We start from the raw sequence: 17134 nt of genomic DNA on the forward strand, positions 1-17134 counted from the left end.
AGAATCAAGAGTTCTCACCCACTACTTTTAGGGGAGTTTCTTTTCCCATACAAAGGGAGAAAAGTCCTGAAGTTGAGTTTTCTAAACTATGTTAACAGTTCTCTAATCTGTCCACCGATAAACTCATTCAACTTTGGAGGTTGGTACCATGTGCTTCCTGCTGCCCTGGACACTTCCTGTGGACCACACTCATCACCTGAAGTGTCTGGGTCACCGGAAGACTACCTCAGTCCATTGCTGGAATTATAGGCTGAGTCTTGAGGCAAGACACACCCCCTCCTCTGCCCCCCAGCAAATAGGCCTTCTGCCCAGGGAGAGTCAGGAACCACAACACAGTTGGAATCAGAGAACAGAAGTGACAGAATCAGAATCAAGGTACTTCTTCCTAAGTTCATGAGTGTGTGATTTGATGACACAGTGAAGTTTGTACCTCCAAAGGACAAGGTCTTCTACCCCCACCCTTTCTAGAGGCAGCAGCCACCCTCAGAACCTGATTGCTCTACCCACAGCTGCAGTTCCCTGTTCTGAGGAACATTCTTGCCCGGAGCACCATGTGGAACCTTGGCATGGGGCTTAGGCTGGTAGGGGTTGAAGGGAAGGTGTTTGCAGAGGTCCATCAGGTCAAAGGCAGGTGCTATAGGCAGGCATTCCTGTGGTGCCACATTCTGACCCAGAGAATTTTCCTTCTTGATGTAGGTTCTAGTCACAAGCCACATGAGGCCAATAGTCAACATGAGCGCGACTGAAAGGAACCAGCAACTCCAACCAGCAGGTCCAGGTCAACTCCTGAAATACAAAGAAACATTTTTTTTTTAAAGAGAACTAAATGATAGGCTTATATTCCATTATCTAATGGGCTCTCAAAAGTGCCTTCAGAGATTTATACTTTTATCCCCTGTCCCTAGCATATTGCCTGATACATTAGTAGGTACTTATTTTTTGAGAGAATAAACAAATGAATTGTTAATATTTTATCAAAGCCAAAGCTAGACTTGGAACAAAATGAATCAGGTAATGTAAGGACCTTTCACCAACTTTTGCTACATAGCTCCCTCAAGAACCCTATTCATACACAGAGTTAACTTTGAAAAATGTCCCACATCCTCTTGTGATATGGAATCTAAATTGCCTAAGAGCTAATGACTAAAAGTCTTCCATGTTAGGCATATCAGAAATTTATTTTGTCTATTTTCTCTAAGTAGGCTCCATGCCCAGTGTGGCGCCCAAACAGGGCTTGAACTCACGACCCTGAGATCAAGACCTGAGCTGAAATCAAGAGTTGGGCACTTAACCAACTGAATCACCCAGTCACCCCTAATTTTGTCTATTTTTAAAAAGACAGAAATCATTAAAGAGACCAGAGAAGAACAAGAGCCAGCTGTATTCCAAAATGTATTCTATCATCATGTAACTTACTATAGATCCAAAGAACTAGAACTAGTTTGCATACCATCTAGAAACTATCGTTAGAGCAAAATCCACAGATGTCAGATTTCCAAAACTTCAAGATGGCTGCCTCACAGAACCTATTTCAACTTAACTCTTGTCACTGCCTACAGTGGACTGAATGCTTATATCCTTTCCAGATTAATACACCAAAATCCCAACCCCCAAGGTGATGTTATTAGGAGGTGGAATTGGGAGGTGATTAGATCATGAGGGTTGAGCGTTTGTCCATGGGATTAGTATCCTTATAAAAGAGGCCCAAGAGACACCCTCGCCCATTTCCTCTGTGTGAAGACACAGCAAGAATATGGCTATCTAAGAACTATGAAGCAGGTTCTCATCAGACACTGAATCTGCTAGAGCCTTGACCTTGGCCTTCTAGCTTTCAGAACAATTTCTGTTGTTTATACATCACCCAGGCTATTCTGTAATAGCAGAGTAAATAAAAACATTGCCTTATCTGGATACTTGGAGGGTGCAGGAAGAGAAAAAACATGAAAAAACTACAAATTGTCAGTCACAAGTAGATTCCTAGCCATAAGAAATCCATACTGAGTCTGTATTTTGTGACATATTCAATCTTCCTTTGAAATATGACAACTAAGAAACACACACACACACACACACACACCCAAAGAACTATGCAAATAGCATTGCAAGTTCACCCACCTGCCCTTGGGGTCTAATGGCATCTTTGCTGAAATGTCAACATCTAATATGCAAAGAGCTAGACAAAACCTTTGATGTCTAGTTGAATCCTTTGTTTCTCAGGGATATTTGAGAACCAAAGACCAAGGTCCCCCAGCAAGTTAGCAAGTTGAGAAATAGAAATCGTGCCTATTGACCTGCCTGTGGCAGCACCAGAAAGTTTATATTATTTCAGAGGTCCCAACTGAATTACCATCACCAGCAATAACTCCTTAAAAAGGCTAAGGGCATCCACTAGTTCATTACCAATTGCTTTATGCCACACCTGTTCAGAAGAAGCTCACTCAATCCTGTGCAAGTTCCTGCCCAATTTCATCTTTGGTAAGAAAATGTCTAAAAGGCTGAGTCTTGAGGCAACACACACCCCCTCTGCCGCCCCCAACAAATAGGCCCTCTCCCCAGGGCATGACAGATGGAGCTCTGGTGAAACAACCAGATGTTCAAGTTAAATTCTACACACAACTCCTTTGATCGGAGTCAGGAATGGAATCCTTATGGAAGTATTCCAAAGCTAAAGCTTGCAAAAGAAAAATCAGCACAATGAAGATCCTTCCAGTAAGTGCTTTCATACCACGTTCCAAGCTCTAGAACGGTTTCTGGACTTTGTATCCTTCAGAGAATGTTTGCTTTGGTGTTTGTGGCCAGAGGCATCAGAATGAGAGCTCAACCCTGACCTGAGGATGCTACAGGTCTCACAAGTGATCCCAGCAGCTTATAAGCATACACACAAGAGGGCATCTGGGCAACCAGTACCTTTGTGAGGAGTGTGCACACACAGCGTGCCAGGCTGCATGGGGTATGGTCTTCATACTCCTTTTGGAAGTGACATTAGTAAGAGCCAGATCTGTTCACACATTCTGCTCCATCATCACAGAGCTCCAGGCCAATTTCGCACTCATTCGCATCTAAAAATAGAAGAATAGACTACTCTGGTTAGTCTCACTATCTGGTCCCTTCTGCTGTACTATCCTCCAGACTATTCCAAAGACTCATCTTCTGCCTTTTTCCCACTCTTGTTGGTCTAAGCCACAACCCTGCCTCAGGGCCTCAGCATCATCTATCTGGAGGCCTCTTCACCCTGCTGGCTAGCTGCACAGCTCTCTCCCACATGCCTTCTCAACAAGGTTTTCCCTTACCACCTTCAAAGAACATTTCTCAATAGAACAGATCAACTTATCAACTAATATACTCTGCAATTTTCTTGCTTGTCTCCTAGCTAGACTGTAAAGTCCATCGGGAAGGAATTAGTCTTTTAGGTTCACTGTTGAACTCCAAGTACCCAGGACAATGCCTGATCCATAGTAGGAGTGAAATAAAATATGACATAATTAGATGAACTAATACAGCCAACCCTTCCTTAGGCCAGAAGGCAAGCATAACTCTCCCATGTTGATGACTGAGAAGGGGCAGCTCTCCATGGGAAATGAGATGGACTAGCACTAGGGGACTTTTCCTATTTACTCAATCCAGGCTGAATCTTGCCTAATCTTCCAAGCATAGTAAATACTGACTGCCACCAGCAGCCAAGAGACCCATCAACAGCTTCAAGAAAGGGGAATCTTTTCTCCACCTTATGGGTTCTTAGTGCATCCTCGATGAGGGTCCTTAGCTGATAAGACAGAGAATCAGGCACACTCACTACTTGAGATCTTAACTGAGTGTTACCAAAAAATATATGTGATATTCACGGCATCTTTTCTAGGAATGTTTTAGAAGAGAAGAATAGAGGGGCCCCTGGATGGCTCAACTGGCTAAGCATCCAACTCTTGGTTTCAGCTCAGGTCATGATCTCACAGTTCATGAGTTCAAGCCCCACATTGGGGGCAGTGCAGAACCATCTTGGGATTCTCTCCCCCTCTCCCTCTCTGCCCACCGCTCTCAAAATAAATAAATAAACTTTAAAAGAAATAGAAGGGAAGAATAGAAAACACAATCTAGATACCTCTTGGTAGAGAAATGTTAGTTTTTGAACAGACTAAGATTAGACCATAAAATTATGAAACTATATCGTACACTGTTGAATTCATTAACTTAGTTTGTTATCCAAACTCTAGTCCTTTCCATCAGGTAACAAGTCTTTGTTCTTGTCTGTATAAACATCTCTCTCTCCCATGAAAATTTAGCCTGAAGAGGTGGTTTTTAATTACATTCCCTGGGATGTTAATGGCTCTAGTTTACTGTATTTTACCAGGTTGTTCTCCCATTTACAATAAGGCAAGGGAAAGTTGTGTCAAAGTCTTATGTAGCACTCTAGTTTTAACACTTGATAGAATTTCCCCCATTTCGGGTACTTGGACTATATGTAAATTAATTAGGCTCCCCCGCCCCCACCCCAGATGGAATAACTACATATCAACACATCTCGAATAAACAACCAAACCTCCTGAACATACTTTTCCATTCCAGTCAGTCTGCCCTCCTCATTTGGGGATGAATAGTAGTCCTTTTCTCCAAAGATCTGTAAACAAAAGCAGAGATTGTATGAGACCACCTTATTACAGCTGGTCAAGACTCAACACATTCCTACCAACTGATTACGGAGGCTGCCTTCAGCCCCAGAACACAAGGGAGTGTTGTACCCAAAAAATCTGGTGCACCGCAGCCCTAGGTAGATAGCTGTGGCTTATTTCTAAAGGAGTGTTTTTTTTTTTTTTTTTTTGAGTAAACTTTAAGAACAGGAGTTAAAGGCAACTAATCTGAGGAAAGAACCGCTAAGTGATAATTATCATTAAAGTCAGGTCTTCTGGGGCGCCTGGGTGGCTCAGTTGGTTAAGCGTCTGACTTCAGCTCAGGTCATGACCTCGTAGTTCATGAGTTTGAGCCCTGCGTCAGGCTCTGTGCTGACAGTTTGGAGCCTGCTTCGTATTCTGTGTCTCCCTCTCTCACTACCCACCCCCCCCTTTCAAAAATAAATAAACATTAAAACATTAAAAATAAATAAATAAATAAAGTCAAGGCTTCCTGAGATAAGGAAAGAAACTTATTATCTTGTGCTCCCATTTTTTGACTATCTTTTGCATCTGCTACAGATCTCCTCCTTTTTAGTTATGAAAGAAAAGGGAAAACCCACAATACTACACATTTTACACTTCAGTGTGTGCACTTCATTTCTCTTATGGAGTTATGTTGTATGCACACAGGTTTGCAGATTTTCAGAGATTTGTATTGGTATAGTCTTTTAGTGGCTGTAAAGGAGTCAAGTAGAGGGTACCATAATTTATTTGATCTTGCTCATCACTCATATTTCTAACTTTCATTGTGATAATCTTGTGATAAATATAATGATGTATGAGTTTTCCAAGTTCCATCTTTCTGGGATTTCCAGAAGTGGGATGTGTGGGCCTGAGAACCATTTGTTCTCTTGATATATGTTACCCTGTCTTCCAGAAGGGGCATGATCATTTATAGTCCTCTGAGCAATGTCTCATAACCACTAACACTTGCTAGATTGTATTACATGCCAGGCACTGTTTTAAACTCTTCATATTAACTCATTTAATCTTCATAACAATCTTATGAAGTAAGTACTATTATTCTCATTTTATAGAAGAGGAAACTGGGGCACAGAAATTATGCCAGATCTTTTTACAGGAAGAAAATTAGTTAGAGGAAGAATCATATTATCAACTGAAGGTGAACAAAGCAGAACAATCACTGAGGTCTATTAACAGCCTAAGGCTGTATCCAGCCTTAGGAGACAAATAGTGTGAGATGGGTACTCCTTTGTACCATCTCAGTAGCTATGGTCCTTCCCCCAAACAACTCAGCAACCAGTTGAGAGATCCGGCAATAACACAGATATAGTAGTAGTATCCCAGTCAATTTAGGTCTTGGTAAGTTAGAAACTTTTAGAACTGGAAACTTTGTTAAACTCACATGTGGACTTTATAGAGCTAAGAAAACAGATTTGGAATGGGGACTTTGTCCAAAACTCTATTAGGGATGCAGCTGGAACTAGAGCATAATCACCTAAACCCCGGTCTGACATCCCTCTTTCATGTGTCCCCTGATCCCAGCCAGAAAGCAGTCAGGGTATGGAGGACAGTTTCCCACCTGGGGGAGGGAGAGGAGGGCGGTGGGCCGGGGAAAAGAGGATGGAGTGGGGAGAGGGAGAAAGAAAATGAGAACGTGCAGGGGTGGGGATCCCCGCCAGAGACTGCTGACCTTGTCACTAGAACAGGAAGGGTCTGTGGGCACACAGGTACTTAGTCCAGGCCTCATCTCCCCTCCTGCTTAATTTCTCTCACCACAGATTTTAACACTTTGGAAGGGTCCCCACTCAAAGCCTCTTTGAGGAGCTCTGACTTAACCATCACTTTGACTAAGACGTCTGCCAGAGAGAGGAAACAAGAAACCCCTATCAACAAAGCATACCAATAATGCTTTAGTCTCATGAGCCTCACTGGGACTTTTACCCCTGCCCTGCACCCCACCACCTGACCAGAAGCATGCTCTTGTTTGCATTTATGTTTGCGTTTACACTAGACTTGGGAATGGATTCTGAGACAATGGCCCCAGGGTCATGCTGCTATTCAGTTTAAACCTGATAAATACAAAAACTTAGACCCAATACACTAAAAAAGTATTGAGTTTGAGTATTTGGAAAGTTGAGGGGGGGTGGTGGCACATAGCTTGAAATCTGGATCAGAAAGGCTGATTTCTGATCAATTTCCTGATGGGACTAGTGAAAACAATTCTTTGTGAATATTCCCAAACATACAGCCTCTCTCCTGCTATCGGCTTACAAGATGGCTTTGGAGGATTCAGGTCTGTAAACATGATTTGTGGTTTAGAATATATCTAATACTCTTCAATTTTGAAACCTCACCTCTCGGATTATGTTGAAATGCTAGAACAGAGCCATTTCCAGAAAGGGAGAAAAGTATTATTATATCTTCATGAGTCACGAGAGAAAGTAAAAGAGATATTAGTTTGGCCTTCCTATTTATATGAATCAAATTCCTATAGTGTTTCAAACTTAGTGCAGACATTGATAATGGTTTAAATAACAGATGAAACATAGACAACTCATATTCTGTGCCAGGGTACTAAACATTCAATATGCTCTGTATAATTAAGTCAGTTAATCCTCACAACCCTATGAGGTGCTATCATTTCCATTTTACAGAGTATAAAACAGAGAGGTTAAATGACTTACCCAAGGTTGCACAGCTAGCAGGCTCCAGAGCCAGAATGTAAACCCAAGCTGTCTGGTTCCAGAAGCTGCACTTAAGCCAAAGCACCTTGTAAGATTATACGTGTGCTTGACTTTCTTCTCAGCCTCGGTTACTTTACATATAAAATGGAGAGCCTATCACCCAATGTCAAGATTCTTGAGGGATTAGCAGCAGAACAGTATGAACATTTTATATAGTGGAGTCTCACTTGGAATTCACTCTTTCTCCCATGATTAAGACTTATTCTTTATTTCTGAGAAAAACTGAGTCAGAGAAACAATCATGACAGATTGGAAGAGACCCAAGAACCTGCCTACTACAACCACCCTTCTTCCCTTGTCTGGAAGGTCAAACTCCTTTCTCTGCTTTCTTTGGTCACTTATAGCAATGAGAATGCTGCTCACAGTGCAGTCTAATCCATTTCAGAATAGGGAGGTAACTTTTTCAACAGTAAAAAACAAACAAACAAACAAACAAAACCTCCAACAGCTTTTCAAATACAACAGCTGCCAAGTTATCCCTTTCAATAATTTTCAAGACTCTCCTCTCCCCTTGATAACACTTCCTGGGTTCCAGCTTGACAAAACTTGTCAAAGTTACTTTCAAAGTATGACATTCAGGCAGGGTATAAGTACAGCAAAATAAAGGAGGATTATCACCTCCCTTGATCCACATCTTCTACTTCTATTAATATGGCCTAAGTTTGTGTTCTCCAAACAGTGCTAAAATAGCCATGCCTGTGATACCATATCTCAACTCCTAATCCCAATTACCTTCCACCCTCTAATGTTGCCTCTTGATACTAACTGACCAAAAAGAGGCTTTTGAGAAAATAAACACAGCAATAGCTCTCTTGGCCAAAGCAGAACATGGCCATGAAACCAAACTGTTATGGCCCTCAAGCCCAATAAATGATTGAAACAATCACAAGTCAGAGTCTCAAAGGTTTGAACTGTTCCGAAGTCCAATTCAGTCAACTTCTGTTGCTAACTTTGAGGCTGATCTCTTTCCAACTCTTCCCACCTTCAGACTCTATAAGATTGTACTCCTACCCCTCTTGTGTTTGGGCATGCTTGAGCATCACTTCTGGACCACAGCACTTAATGGTCTATGCAAGGCAGATCCCCCCACCCCAGAACTCTTCCTCTTTAGTGAGGCAACCAACAGCCATCAGGCTGGGTACCTGAGGGCCTACGATAAGCAGAGGTCACCTCACCTGCCCAATATGACAGACTATAGCCTCAGTGAGAAATATATCTTCCTTTATTTTTAAGCCACTGAGATGAGATGGTGGTGGTATTTGTTACCGCAGTATAACTTAGTGTGTTCTGACTGATACAACTCCATTATTAAATTATTAAAAGGAATGGAGTCTCCCCCCAACATTTCCTAGATCCTTCTTATACCACCTAGTATCTCAGAAGAGCTGACACCACCAAATACTTTTCCTTCTTTTTTTCTCATTGGTTTTAATAGTTTTCTTGGAAGTGAAAATGCTTAGGATTATAGAAGCCCAAGTGTTAACTGATATACCAGAAGGAAAACCTCATCCTAAGGTCTTAGACAACAGCTCATGCCAGCAGCTGTAGCAACAGCATAGGCTGTTACCACCCTCTGAGTCACTGCCCTCCAGCCTGAGAGATGAAGGGGCCACCTGACCCATGAGCCCAGAGCAGGGAAGGGTAGTTGAAGAACAAAGGGAGAAAGATATTGTCAAGAACAAACTAAAATTCTATCTGGCCCTGCCATTAAGTTAAAGCTGTCTCTAGAAATAGCTCTCTACTGGGTGAAACTAGTTCATGGTAAGGAGAGCCGACCGGGAAAATGAGAAATTCCATAAACAGCCTCCCAGCAGAAACACCTCTAGCCACAGATGTGTAGTCACTGTTCTCATACAGGGCATGATCAGAAACAAATAGTGCCAACTTATTTAAAAAGTTACCAAATGTGGGGTGCCTGGGTGGCTACGTCAGTTGAGCGTCTGACTTCAGCTCAGGTCATGATCTCATTGCTTGTGAGTTCTAGCCCCGCATTGAGCTCTGTGCTTACAGCTCAGACCCTGAAGCCTACTTTGGATTCTGTGTCTCCTGCTCTCTCTGGCCCTCCCCCACTTGCACTCTGTCTCTCAAAAATAAAGAAACATTAAAAAAAAATTTTAAGTTACTAAATTGTTATAATTTTGCTTTCTGCTCTGCAGAGTCCCCAGAATGCCCAAGTCACAGGACTGTGTGGGGTTTGCCTTCCTTTCCATGAATTATGTAGTCACTTCAGGGGAGAGACCCTCCTCTATCCCCCCACACTTGGGGAGTCTACAGTATTCAGCACTTACATGGAGTACAATCAGCTTCCTGGGCTCCCCTCTGACCCCTGAAATGCCCCAATTTCAAACCATGGGATTTGAGGGAAAGAAGTTGAAGTTCAATGTGATAGGATTCTAAAACCTAATATTTTGGCAGGATGGGGTAGGGAGTTGTCAAAAGATGGAAAAAAAAAAAACCCCAAAACCTGTACCTATTTTCCAGGAAGATATTTGGGAGGGAATAACTGGTACTCATGAACTAATTGGATCTCCCTGATGGAAATACACAAAGCATCCAGAACTGAGAAGATGCCTCTAGAGCATTTTTAAAAGACTTTTCCCCTCACTCAAAGACCTCCTCCACCAGGATTCCACAAAGTCTCATCATAAGCTCTTACTCAGTTGGATTTATCATTGTATTTCCTGAAGTTCCTAAGAAGATACTCCAAGGAGAGGGAACATTCATCCAACTGTTACAAGCTATGAGCCAAGAATGTTCTGGGCCCTAGCAATAGATACACTAGTGAACACATCAGGTGACCTGTCCTCGTGACACTCACATTCCAGCGAGGCACACAGTAAACAAGAAAACTGCTGATAGCAATGAGTGCTCTGAAAGAATTAAACAGGGTGATGTGACATTAACTGTTGATGGCATATGAGCTGAGACCTAGAGGGACAAAAAGGAGTCAGACAGGTGAAGGGCTACGGCCACTAACAGAAGTCAGGAGGTTTGGCTCAGTGCGGGACGCAGCACAGGTATGTTTTCAGGAAGGGAAGGGAAGGCAAGCAAAACCTCGGACCTAGTCCTCTCAGGCATGCCTCCTGCAAAGCAGCACTTCAAACCACCTGATGTGAGGTTTTCGACCTTGAGTAGCCCTTCCACGACCATGCGCAACAGGATGGCAGTCCCCTGTGGCCAGTCCTTCCCACTTGCTGCTGTCCACAAGCAAGACTGTGAATGAGAAGGCATCAATGATTGAATTCTTCACCACTCAGCTGGGGAAGGAAGCACTGGGGGTTTGTGCCTTGTGTCCTGGGCTTGTGTTGGGACAAGGGTGTGGTCCCCAAAAGGACTGCTGGCGCGTTACCTGCGGCCCCACGGAGCAGGCCGTGGAGCCGGGTGACAGCCTGGTACTTGGTACCACCAGCTAGAGGGGCTGGTCCTGTTCAGTTTGATGTCCAATCCCGACTTCCTCAGCACTTCTCCTCTCCAGGGGCTCCTCTTGGAGAGATCTGCTTCCCCAGAGGTTAGGTGAGGAGTCCAGGCTGTCTCCCATGGTTAACCTGTACAATTTCTAAGCCATTTCTCTAGCGTTCTCTTCAAGGGCAGCTGCAGACCCTAACACTGTATCCTCCATACTTGGAAGGAACGGAGAGGACTTTGAGGGCCATTCTGAAGGAGCTGACAGCCGACAATTCACCAAACCATCTGACATAGGTTTACTCTACAATTTGGGGTTCCAGAAAGCAGTAGTGAGCAGGACTTCCGTTAGACCCCTTTCTCCATCCAATGCCTTGTTTAGCTGTAGCCTTGGGGCTATTAAGGTTTCATCTATGAACAAAAGATCTTCCCCATCAGGTAGAAGGGGAAAGGGGGACAGATGTCCTCTAGCCCCCAGGGCTCCCTCATCCGTCATCCTAGCAAGACCCTCTGCCCCTCTGCTGCTCAGCCCCATGTTGGTGACACTTGTGTCTGAGATGGTTTCTAGCTGCCACTTTGGGGTCAGGACAGAGTGAGGACGTAGGGAGTAGGAAGAATGAAGAAGGAACCAGGCTGTGGAAGACCCAGCTAACGAGTCATAGAGAAGAGCACTATAAACGCAACCTTATTCGGACAATGGGCTTATGCTTTAGGGACGAAGCTACTCACTTTTCAGAAGGCTCTCAGCTGACGTGTCACCACCTCCAGAAACTTCTCACCTACTTCCGCCAAACTCCTCCCTTCTCCGGTTGACCGCAGCGCCCTGTGAGGCCTTGCAACGGACAGTAGTCACACAGTATTTGTCATGTTGCTTTTGGGCATCACTGGGTTGTCTCTAACACCCTCCTGTGAAAACCTGACAGTAGAAACTGGCTGCCTCCCAGTGGCTGCTGCCCAACAGCACACTCAAATGCCTGCTGGGTGGAGTGTGGCTGTGCGGTGTTCACGGCCTCTGCTCCAGAACAGAGAGGCAGAGATCTCAGGGGCTGATTGGGCACGAATTTCCCACTCTGACTCACACCTGGGAAGGTGATGAGGGAAGCAGACTATCCAATCCAAGGTTTATCAGCAAGTAAGGCAATGGTAACACCTGGAATACATGGCAAGGTCTTTAAGAGGCTCCTCATGGGCCTTCCACCATCCCGACGCAGGGTAGCATGTGAGTCTTTGCTGACTTCATCTACCATTTGCCTCTTCCTTACCTCTGCGCCTGTCATATTTCCCTGGAGCCTCTCACCATGGCCTCAGTTCTCAGAGACCTGCACTACTAATCCTGGCACCAAGTAGCTTTGAGAGAATAGGCACGGCCCAACATCTAGGCTGTGTGAGAGCCCATCTCTACCGTGCAGTGAAGCGGGTCTAGGCACCCCAGGAAGGAATCCCCAGACACCTATATAGTGCTGAAGCAGAGCACCCTGAAGAAAGCTGGCTACAGCCTGATCTCCTCACAGACACTGGGAGTTTTATTCAGTTCTGCAGAAGTTAGAACAGCCAAGTCTAAGCAAACATAGCAGGAAAAGTGAGAGAATACATGCCTCTGGCACTCTGGCTAACCAGGAGCTCTGAAGGACTGCCCCACTTACAGAACCAGATCCTGAGTAGTGCAGACACAAAATTTCTCATTTGGAAGGAGGGGGGCTCTATGCAACCCTGCCCTGCCTTACTCTCCAAAGAAAACCAGGAAGGGGTTAGAACAGCGAGAACTTACTAGAGACATGTTGTCCTGAAGGGGGTTATGGACACTCCTGGCACAGCAGCAAGGTGGGGACAGGAGTCTGGGACTCCTGCTATGAGGAGAGCCCTGGAGGGGCTGGTATGCTTCCAGGTTGGTACATATCAGCCTACAAACAAAAGTGCATCTTCTTTGAAAGAAGGCCTGCCTGCTTAGGCCTAGAGCAGGAGTCCACAAACTGTAGCCCTAGGACAAATACAGTTGCTACCTGTTCTTGTAAATAAAGTTTTGCTTTAGAGGCGCCTGGGTGGCTCAGTCGGTTAAGCATCTGACTTCGGCTGCTGGCAGCTGGAGCCTGCTTCAGATTCTGTATCTCCCTTTCTCTCCCCCCACATCTCTCTCTCTCTCTCTCTCTCTCTCTCTCAAAAATAAACATTAAAAAAAATTTTTTTAAAGTTTTACTTGAATACATTAAGCCCATTCATTTATATGAATGTCGGAAGTATTCTACAACTTGTCCTGCCCTATGCAGTAGCCACTAGGGACTCATCACTACATGCTTGCCCCACTTCATCTCAGACCGGAAGCAGAAGGGCAAGCCCAGGTTATGAACATTCCCTAGGAGGGCTCAGAACCATGGCTGGAACAAGATGCCACACAACCTGCTGCTGTGTGCCCCTACTACCTGGGGATGATGTCCAACCTCAGGAACCCTCAGCTCACTAAGTATTCCTCGGGGGTGTCTAAGGAATCCCAGGACAGGACTTCATTCTGGGTCAGCTGGAGACAGAAGGAAAGGACAGTAGAAAGTTCACTGTCTACCTCCATGGCTTCTCAATCCAATCTTGCCAGAAATACACCAAGAGCAGTCTTCTCTTTCGTCCCTTCTCCTAGGGCCAACACAACAGATGTCAAAGGCAGAGTGGGTACCAGAAGCCAAGCAGTTGAGGGTCAGCCCCCTCATGCAGCCACCAGATGGCCATGCAGGTGAGGACGGTGGTCCTCAGCACTGGCTATGCCTTAGAATCATCTGGGAAACATGTAAACATCCAAATGCCCAGTCCCCACCCCAAACTAAGTCAGGATCTCTGGGCATGGGACCCAGGCCTTGGGACTTTTAAAGCTCCCAGGTAATTCCTATGTTTAGCCAAAGTTGAGAAAAGCTTCTGTATTCTCTCCTAACTTCAGCCCCTTAGAAAGGTCAGTGTAGACATGGTAGAGTTCTCCATCTTACCTGAATCATTCATTTGGATGATGGTCTTAGTGCTTGGCTGTCCCAGGTTGCTCATCTCTGAGATACAACCCCATACGTGTTAAGAATACTTATCATGATACTTCTAAGACCTAACTGGAAGATTTTATCTCTGCATTGAATAGTGTTGTCAGCTTTGAGTTTCTAAGAAGGCCAAGAACCATGCCCCCAGCCCTGACCCTTATGACAGAGTTTGGTTGGAAGCAACACTGTGTTGGAAGCTGGTGGAAGTTCCTTGTGGGACAGAACAAGGAGACTCAGCGGTCAACAGCAGGGCTTGGCAGGGCTCTGATTTTTAGTTACTCATGATTTCCTGTAGTTTGGGGGTAAAGACAGAAGTAGAAGACACCAGAATAAAAGAATGAATCCTGGTCTTAGGGGTGTCATTATTTGATGACTACCTCCTTGCTCATTTCCTCAAAGGCAAAAGTCCCCAAATGTTGTGACAACATAGACTTTGTACCCATTTTGTGAACACACCTGACTTGTTTGTGTCCCTACAGTGTCATCCACCTGTTCTTCAAGAGCTCTTCTGCCTGTGGCACTATTTCTCTGCCTGACGTGTTAGCCTGAGGTCAGTGGCTAAGCCTTACTGGGCTGTACCTCCTGTAGCCATAACTCTGGAGGGGCTCCAGGAGCATTGAGGGGTTGGTAAAATATACAGGCAGAAATGTTTGGAGAAGAGGAAGGCTGTTCTTCCCCTCTCTCAGGGCTCTTTTGAGACGTAAACATGATTAACAGGATGGTGGGCAGCATGCTGCAAGAGTTCAACTTGGGGTAGATATTACGAGTGTCACTCGCCACTATCCAGGGGCTGGAAATCCACAGGAGACATGCCTCACAGTAGGAGCAGGAAGCACTTGTTTTCCACAGAGGCCTTTCTCCCCCTTCTCCCCCACTGCCTCACCTCCCCACTGATTTATCTAGCAAATAGCCCCAGGAACCTACCACTCTGCTTCACCCCCCTTGTCTGGGGTAACTAAAGGGGCTCTGAACAAGTTGCTGATAATGCTGTTTGGAGGTCTGAGGCCAGCCCTGCCCCTCACTCGAGCATAGCCATGAACCACCCACTCCTGCATGGCCCCTTCAACCCAGGCTTCCTAAGAGCAACTGGGTGGCAGGCGGGCTCTCCCTGCAGCAGGAACTGGATGGTCCCTGCATATTCACCTCCTTCTCCTAGGGCCTGAATGCCTGGCCAGACGTGGGGCTGGATCTGAAGCCTGATTGTGGACATGGGCCCGGCCCTGGCTCTGGGGAGCTTCAATTCCAGCCATCAGGCAAGAGAGGGAAACCCAGGGGAGGAAAGTGGGGATGGGGGCTCCCCTACCTCTCCAAGCAGCAGAGGCCTGAGGTCAGACACAGCCTCCACTAGCTCCTCCTTTCAGGCATCCTTGGCCTGAGGGGTGACTAATGGGGCACCTGTTCTGCATGATCCAGCAAAGGGCAGGATGCCCCTCCACAGGTGGACTTAATCAGTACGGGGGGCGGGGGGGGGGGGGGGAATGTATGTCAAGAGCCACGGGGGATCATGTCAAAGCTAAGGGAGTCACTTCATCCCACCCCCAGCCTGTCAGCTCTCACCAGAGGCTGAAAGGAGAGGAAACAAGCCTATAGACTCCTCCTTATTTACTCCTCAGCAATCTTGCACCCAGACTGGGCAGGGCTAAGGCTGGGGATTCCCCTGCAGTGAAAACAAGATGGATCTGCAAATTGACCAGGGAGTCACTTGGTCCCCTTCCTCCCTGCCCAGTGCCTCCTCATCCATCAGCTCTCCTCTGAGACATCTGTATACCCTCTCCCACAGGAACCTGCTGGCAGGAAACCAGGGGCATCAGTTTTGGCACCTTGGTGTGATTTCAATCCTCATGTCACCTCTCCCACCATGCCTTGGCCTCTGATTGGGACAGCAAAGCCTCGTGGCCACACTTTCCCTGAACTGAAGAACTCCAGGCATGGTGAATCTCTGGAGGAGATATGGGAGTGGGGATGGGGTGGGAGGTGCAAAGGCATCCTAGGGCCCCGAAACTGTATCATCGAAGTGAATCTTGTCAGCTCAGGCCCTGCCCCCCTGAAAGTATGGACATTCCTCACAGTTACATCCTTGGTCAAGGTCGCTCCTCCCTCCACACTTCTCTCGGGGTCATCTCTATAGCATACAGCATGCTTACTGCCATCCGTGCCCCATACCTTCAAATCCTTACCTCCACTCTGAGGTCCCCGAATATCATGCCTGCGTATTGGGCTGATTTCCACCCAACACATAGGTCTTCTTCCCCACATGTCTGCTCCTTCCTCTAGAGCTTGATCAACAGTACCCCCACCACCCTGGTATCACCAGGCCTCATGCCGTGAGCCATCCTGACCTCCTGAGATTCTCTCCCTTGCTTTCCACAGCTGCTCTACCTTGCATGACACCTGCTGTATACACCGCCATCCTCTCCATTCATTCTGCCATTGCCTTAGTTGGGGCCCTGGAACGCTCACTTGCCTATGGTAATATTGCATGTTCACTGTGACTTTGGGGACCCCTTGCGCATGGTTTTTCTGCTTAGTTAAAGATTATTCAAAAATAAATTTGGTTTTTCGAAATCAATGCCATTTTTGTTATCAAAAACTTTCTTTTAGCTTTTTAAAAAATATTTAATTTTTATTTATTTTTGAGAGAGAGAGAGAGAGAGAGCACGCGCGCGCGCGCGTGTGTGTGTGTGTGTGTGTGTGTATGTGAGTGGGGAGGATCAGAGAGAGAGGGAGACACAGAATCCAAAGCAGGCTCCAGGCTCTGAGTTGTCAGCACAGAGCCTGACGCGGGGCCTGAACTCACGAACCACAAGATCATGACCTGAGCCGAAGTCAGATGCTTAACCAACTGAGCTACCCAGGAGCTGCTAGCTTTTTTTTAACATGAAGAATTTAATATAAAGAATCAGTAAGTAACCTAAATTTATGGACTCTGAATTATCATTCAGAGATAATTGTCAGCAAGTAGAGCTTTTAAAGGTCAAGAGCCAAGCACTTTCAGGTGCCATTAAATATATATTCTGTCTTCAACCATGTTTAAGTGGCACATTGCTCATTCAGGGACATTAAATACATTCACATTGTTGTGCAATGACCACCACATCCATCCACGAACTCTCTTCATCTTGCAAAGCTGAAACTGTACCCATGAAACACTAACTCCCCATTTCCTCCCTTTTTGGCCCCCGGCGCCCTCCCTTCTACTGTCTATAGGAGTTTGACTGCTTTAGGTACTTGCTATAAGTGGAGTCATCTGAAGCCTGATGAATCCATCTCAAGCCTTTGGCTTTGACCTCTCCTTTCGCCTGTAATGCCCTCTCATGACTTTCAGACTCCCACTCATCCTTTAAAATCCAGT

At 45.6% G+C, this 17134-nt stretch overlaps 1 long non-coding RNA gene across 2 annotated transcripts in view; it reads right to left on the bottom strand.

The window, feature by feature from the left end:
* Positions 1–673: 673 nt before the first annotated feature.
* LOC121022303 (uncharacterized) overlaps positions 674–17134 on the bottom strand; it is a 122991-nt gene continuing 106530 nt past the window's right edge. The window contains exons 1-3 of one of the 2 annotated variants that reach the window (XR_005786894.1): positions 11504–12111; positions 4548–4612; positions 674–786 (exon numbers count right to left, since the gene is read on the bottom strand). This is a non-coding gene — a long non-coding RNA (uncharacterized LOC121022303). Of the gene's footprint in view, positions 787–4547; positions 4613–11503; positions 12112–17134 lie in introns of those variants that run through there. The other variant, XR_005786895.1, reaches the window with a different exon arrangement.

This window comes from Herpailurus yagouaroundi, unplaced genomic scaffold, assembly GCF_014898765.1.
Source record: "Herpailurus yagouaroundi ecotype Mexico unplaced genomic scaffold, PumYag 391, whole genome shotgun sequence".
Classification (NCBI taxonomy): domain Eukaryota; kingdom Metazoa; phylum Chordata; class Mammalia; order Carnivora; family Felidae; genus Herpailurus; species Herpailurus yagouaroundi.